Below are 7,492 nucleotides of genomic sequence, written 5' to 3' on the forward strand. Positions count from 1 at the left end.
AAACAAAATCTAAAATGAATATATCCGTTAAAGGGTTGGTGTTGCTCCAGTGTCGGAAATGATTAGAGAGAGTCCTCTTAGATTATTTGACCACATTTTGCAAAATATGTTAGTATATATGTACACAAAATAAAATTTAAAAATTTGAATGGTTGCACGACTTTTCATACAAAATAGGTAATACTTTTTTTATAAATCTAAATAAAATAAATAATTGAATAAATATTAAAATAACATCTAACTATTTAAATCAATTAAATAATATGATATAAAATAATGTGTCATCAAGAAATTTTTATCATCATGTACGAATCTGATTTGAGTAAGAAACATTCCAAATTTTAACTCAAAAACATCTGAACCCTGATTTTAACAAATTTATAGTCAAATTGAGCGTCTCGACAATAAGAACCCAATGACACTAAAAGTGACTCAACCTGAATTCATTCAAGCTTAAATCAAGAATTTGCAAAAACAATTATAAACTTTGGAAGATTAATCGGAGGACCAAACATACTTCAAATTTGACATAATCATAATCAAATCAAGCGTCTTAATGAGAGAGTTAATGAGCTTAAGATCATTCAATGTTTAAGTCACTTAAATGCTAAAAAAATCATCTGTAATGAAAGTAATCAACATTGATTGTCTCGTGGAGTGGTTTGGAAAGTAGGTCAAAATATCCCTCTCAAAAACTAAAAATACTTGCTCATTTCGTCATTTTGGGGAGGGGAGAAGAGATTAAGTTGATTATTAAAACTTAACTCTTAAAGTTAAGATGATTGCCGCTGGCCACTCGATATCACCACTGACTTCCTGAGTTAGTCGCAGAACACTACAGATAGTCACAAACCATAGAGATTGTCGTTGACCCCCAAAGATAATCACTGGTTACACCAAATATCATTGTCTGCTAACTGTAGCAGCTTTTATGGCTCAATTGTTATTTTAGGCGATTGTTGCCCGATCTTTACTGATATGCAATCCCACATTCTCCCCTAAAAGAGAAAGGTGTCGACACTCTATAACCAAAATTATAAAATGAATTATTTTAACTGGGTTAGTCTTTGTAATTTTTTCATTTTTTAATTTTTCAATTACAAAAATATAGTATTTCCTCCGACAACATTTCTTTTATCTTTGTATTTGTTGGATCTTTGTGCAACACTAAACTGTTAAACTATTACTCTACCGCCATGAATTCCCTAGCACACAACATATAAGTTAAAAGTAACAGTCCTTGCAATCGAATATTATAAACAAGTACTACAAATTATTTCATCAAAATTAAAAAAAGAAGGGTTTGAATGAAAATAATTTGCATATTATGTTAAACTATAATATGTTATTACTAAATATATAATTAAACTTCTAATTGATTATCTTTTATCTAAATAATATATTATATATCATACGAGCTATCATCGAATTTACTATAGAGCATTAATAAGTTACTTATTGAACAATTAAGAAGTTTGTCATGACCATAAAAAATAATTTAGAGCATGATTATGTTTGTTTTATTTAACATTAGAGCTTTTTATAAATGCACAAGAATATTTATTTAATAATTTAAACAAACTTGATATAATTGAGCCAAGTTTGAATTGTTCATCAAATGCATTGGTTCATTTACAGCCTTACAAATGATTAATATTTGATTAGCTTTGAGCATTTTGACCTTGGGTGACTAGAGGTCAACTAAGTAGACTCAAGGCATCCAAAATGGGTAGGATAATGCCTTAAGTAAAATAATCAGTGTGTGGTTAGTTTGGGCTAACTTGGGTCAAACCTATGGGATTCTAATGGGACAAAATCTGAGTAAGGCTAACCTACAAATTTTAAGTTGGAAAGGTCTAACTTAATGGATTCTAAGTGGATCCTCTAGGGATAGAGGCATATGATTGAGACTTATATCTGTGATGAGGCTTAAATTGAATGAATATATATTTCTTAGTAAACAAAAAACTAAGAAGAATGAATGTTTGGTTAATTTTTAAGTTGAACCATGATTTTAAATTTACCTAATTTGAGCTACTGAGGATAAGAATTAGGCCAAACCAACTCCAACTGGCTAAAACATATATGAAGTGTCTTTAGGCTAGATTAGGAGTGCTTTGCTAACTATAGCATGGTTGGGCTGGAAAAGAATTAAGACATATTAAGGGCTGACCTACGGACATGCTCAACTAGCTAGGTATCTCTATTGAAAATTATGGGTTACTATGACTGTGTTCAAGCTCCCAAAATATTTATTTAAGTTTCAAAAAAGTATGAATCGATTAGCTTATAGCCCCAATTAAGAGAAATGTTACTCACTCAAACTATCAAAAGATCTTAAGTTGATTGAGCGGAGAGTGTACACCCTGATCAATTCAATCACCTAACTTGTGTCTAACAACAGACCCAGAAAAGATCTAAAGTATACTGAACCTTAGTATCTCTAGTGCATAAAAAATAATGGATCAAGATCAAGATGTAAAATAGGGTACATTTATGTTTTTCAAATAAATTTATAATTATTTATTTTGCATTGTGTATTCATCATACCTGATTAAAAGATTGAGCGACTATAACATTCACATCAATATTTACAATAATAACAAAACCTACATATTTTAATTGTGAATTAATTTGAATAGTAGAGCTAGTCTTATTATTTTTAAGGAATCGGGAGCTTTTAACACACCCATCTCATTAAGAAGAAAGTTATGGAAGAAGCATAATTAATTGTGAATTAATTTGAATAGTAGAGCTAGTCTTAGTATTTTTTAAGGAATCGGGAGCTTTTAACACACCCATTTCATTAAGAAGAAAGTTATGGAAAAAGCATAATGAATCTAATTTATCGGTTAAATTTTGCGTTTTATTCACAATTTCTAATGTAAACATCCCAATGATGCATATACGGTGTCAATCCAAAGATCACATTCTCATGATATGTATAGCATAGTTTAGAGTTTAGAGTATGACTCTAAAGTCCAAACCTTAAATCCTAAATTCCATAAATGATATAAGGACAAAAAATTACTAACAAGACACATATTAGTAAGCCATAAAGTTAACATAGAATAATTGAGAGGAAACAACCCTTCAACACATCGTGACTGCCCGCCTTTGCGATTAATTTCTCAAGATGACAGCAGCTTGAGGTTGGTGCAACAAGAGGCACTAAATCATACATGTAAAAAGTAAAAAAATAGGATTGGAAATTTAAATGCTAATTTTTTACTACTACACTTATGTATCACCTTCAGGTGACTCCACACACACATACATGAACCGCCATAGAGACTAGCTGAGACTTTCAAATAATCAGAGATGCGCACTTACGTAGAAATCCAAATAATTAATAATTAGCAACTGTGCCCCTTCTTGCACACTAGAGCACCGGCCGAGCTGGTTATGGCTCCAACCAGAGACGAAGATCTAGCTCCCAAACTCGACGCCTTGGAATAGCTAGATGAAGCTCCGGCGCCTGAGGGGGTGAAGAAGGCTCCATTCAACATCAAATCACCCTCTGATCTCCAGTTCCAGTTCTTCCACTCGTTCATTGGTGAATCCTCTCGCTTCGTCACCTGTATAACACAAATTTTTATCATGAGAACCAAGCATCAAATTTATGCCAATTAAGAATTTAGTTGCACCAAAAAATATTTCGTGCAGATAAAATAGATAGAGATTTGATGACATTTTGTGACATTTGATGATATTATTGACATATATAGTAAAATATCAATAAATATCACCAAACACCACATGTGCTATTCCGCCGCACATAAAGATGAGGAGCGGCTTATTAAATTCAAAATATCTTTTTTTTTTTTTGCACAAATATCAAAGATTCTTGAAGGGTGAAAAAAATATTGCTCAAACTTATTTTTTGTGTGGAAAAGTTTTGGGAATTACTGAGAAAAAAAAGGAAATACATGAATAATAAAATAAAAAAAAATTATTTGGCCAAATAATAAAAAAAGGAGATTCCAATCGTAGATTCCAACCGTAGGACTACAACAAAAGAAAAATTGGAAGCCCTACATAGCGCATGACTTCAACAGCTTCATTAAATTAACAGTCGTGAGATTTGGCTTTCAGCTACCACAATTCTCTAACAAATATTTGCATATGCAGAGTTGTGTATATTTTAAGTTATTTGGAGGGTATAATTAGATTACGCTTAAGTTATACCTCTTGTAATTCTTCCAGTAACTTAAGTGTAACCTAATTGTACCCTCCTAATAACCTGAAATGTACGCAACTCTGTATACGCTTTCCGTATACAAATATTTCTTCAATTCTCCAACCGGCCTTTACTTTTTCCTAATTGAAAGTATCATAACTTATGTTTTTTACATTGGAAAATATGCAATGAATAATAATAAATATGATTTTCGTTATCAAGAGCAACGCACTTTTCAACCGTTGTATTAAAAAATATATATAAATAATTCACTTTATTTACTTTCAAATACTGTAGCATAAGATTATGGCACTAAGCGACATTTCAACCAAAAATTGCAAGGAGCACATTATCTTCTACCAAAATTAAAGAAGTACAAATAAGTAGAAAGCGGGAACCTCATGAAAAAAAAAAAAAAAAAAAAAAAAACACCTCTTTTTAAAAACTTTCCCTGGCTGTTTATCGTCGGCGCCGCGCTTCCTCCAATTGCGTACATTTCCCAGTGGGTGTAGTCGTTGTTCACCAAATGAAAATATCCAAGCCTGCACCTGCCCGATTCCATCAAATCTTTTCAGTTATTACTCACAGTCCTCCTACCAAATTAGCTTAAGCAAAAGTACAGAGAACAGCTATATGATCATGTGTTTAAATAGGCACATGCGAATCAGTGATCTCTTTACAAACTAAAAAAACAGAAAAATCTATCTTTTTAACCCTGGATTTATGTAGAATCCTTTCAGACGGGTATTTTGTACAAAATAAATCTCTCAATCCTAATTAAATCCCGGATTTATTAGATCTCAAGAACTAGTGAAATTAGCTTCGCAGGGCTTGAAATTTAACTTCATGGGTTTCCTTAGTGTCTCCAATAGGTATAATGATTTTTTAAATCCTAGCAGAAGTCACCAAATAGTTTTATTGAATTAATAGAACTTAGTAAATCTATTACCACACAACTTTTCGAATTTAACTCATTCAAAATTTAAGAAATCTGAATTTATGAAATTTACTAAATCCTAATGCCTTAAATCTCATTTACGAGACAGCGCCTAAAAAAATAAATAATTTAAAGCAGAAAGCAGAGAAAACCATTACAAATTAAACAGGGGAGAAGCAAACCTCGGCATCCTCTGAACCAATCCCTCTCCAAAATGGTTAAAAGCAATGGTAACCTGCATGTTCTTATCCTGCACCATCTCATCACTATGTCCGAGCAGCATCACCTTATCATGATGAGTCATATAATTGTTCGAAATGGTGATAGCCGTCGACCCCTGAATGACATCAACAAGCCCATCCCGGCAATTCGACAGCGTACAATGATCAACCCAAACATGACTTCCACCAAATATGGACACGCCGTCGCCATCCGACAGTGTTCGCCATCCATAATGCTCCGGCGAGTCACGCACGTATGCATTTCCCCCCTGCTTACAATCATGTATGTTTAAGCCATGGATGATGATGTGGCTGACATATTGCACGGTGATGCAGGGTCCACCGGCAATGTGGACGCTGACGCCGCGGCCGTCGAGGGTTTTGTAGGAGTTCATGATGAGTTCTTCCTTGAGCTGGATGACCATATCGCGCTGGAAAACGATCCAGAGGGGTTCTTTTTGGATGACGCCGTAGCGGAGGGTGCCGGGTTTGGGGTTAACGGGATCGTCGTCGCCGCTATCGGTTACAATGTAAGTGGCGCCACCTTTGCCGCCGGGCGCCGGAAGCAATTTGCGCAGGGGGGGAGCCGCTGGCGGTTGGTTTCCCAATTGGGGTCGCAGCGCCAGCAGTCATCAATGGGGTTGCCGGTGCCACAGGATAGGTAGCCTAGCTGCCGACGGGAGGCGTTGATTCTCCTGCAACAATAAATGTGTTAGATGATTGCTTCTGTGATCATTTTGTTGTGTTTTGCATTTTTTTAGACATTGTTATTTTTATGTGTCTAATAATATCAAAAATAGTATAGATAAAGAAATCATATTTCAGCTACAACTTTCACACATTTCACCTCTTTCTCACGAACCCTAAGTCCATTTTTATAGAGGAAAAATCAAATAAAAGAAGCAAATCAATTATAATAAATCCATTAAATAGAATAACTTTCACCTTATTTCTTACTCCTAAATAAAGGAGAGATGATCAAATACGATCCTAAGCCTAATTCATCTGTACCAAGATGTATATACTAAAATGGTTTTGAAATTGATGTTTAAAATTAAATTTGAAAATTTTTCTGATTGGTGACAAATTCCGCAGGGATCTGAGGACGAGTGAAACAATGGCTACATAAAACAAATGTTAGCATATGATTTGATTTTCCGCTTAGGTTTGTGCCCCTTAAGCCTTAACTTTTTTGCAAGCAGATATTTTTTGAAGTGTAACAGCACTGTTTTGATATTGATATCCGGAGCCGAACTAAACTTATAAGAAAATGTCTCAAATACTTGAGGAGATGAATTCATATAAAATTTATGAGAATTTAAGTACATAATATCATATAATTGTATTTATATAAAAATATTAAAATTTAATTTTACATATACAATACTTTAATGTCGGTCATAGAAAAATATATGCATGAAAGATATATTTATTTAAAAAATATTAATATTAATAAAATTTTCTTAACTAATTGATATGTGTGTAAATCTACCTAAAATTTAATGTTTATTATGTATTTTACAACATGACATAAAGTGGTATAACGTGCGGCAGAAAATTTCTTAGAGATCTGTCAATGAGCCAAATAACTATCAGAAAAAAAGGAGCACCAAATCAAATGGGTCCTAAGTGCTAACACTATAATGATGAAATTTATGAACTGAAAATTAATAGAGACTGAGAAATGCTTTCTATTGATGACGATTTTGTGGGCGTACCTATGAACTTCCTCAACTACGAGCTCGGGGTCGGGGACTGTCGCCGTAGATAACAGAGGAGGATTGCGAGAAGTTGCAATGGCAGAATAGAAGATGAAGGTAGGCAAGAAGAAGAAGAAGAATAAGAAGAATGTTTTGGCTGCCATGTACTAAATCTTTGTACCTTTCTTCCTCTCAGTGTTTATGCTAAATTAGCAGAGAGAGAGTTTGGGTAATGGAGGGAGGGAGCGCGCGTTTAAATAGGTGGGGGAGGGAGGAAGATGGGGGAATTTATTTGGTGGTTTTATAATTTTATTATTTCTAGTGCATTTTTAATAGAGATTTAAGCATATCACGATTTCCTTATGAATTTATTTAAATAATATTTTAAGCTTTAAGATATTAGATATCTAAATATGAAAGACATAAGTGATATATATATATATATATATATATA

At 33.4% G+C, this 7,492-nt stretch overlaps 1 pseudogene; it reads right to left on the minus strand.

The window, feature by feature from the left end:
• Positions 1–3,049: 3,049 nt before the first annotated feature.
• LOC110018805 lies at positions 3,050–7,289 on the minus strand (annotated as a pseudogene).
• Between the last annotated feature and the right edge of the window lie 203 nt (positions 7,290–7,492).

The sequence above is a fragment of the Phalaenopsis equestris genome, unplaced genomic scaffold (genome assembly GCF_001263595.1).
Source record: "Phalaenopsis equestris unplaced genomic scaffold, ASM126359v1 Scaffold000036, whole genome shotgun sequence".
Taxonomy (NCBI): domain Eukaryota; kingdom Viridiplantae; phylum Streptophyta; class Magnoliopsida; order Asparagales; family Orchidaceae; genus Phalaenopsis; species Phalaenopsis equestris.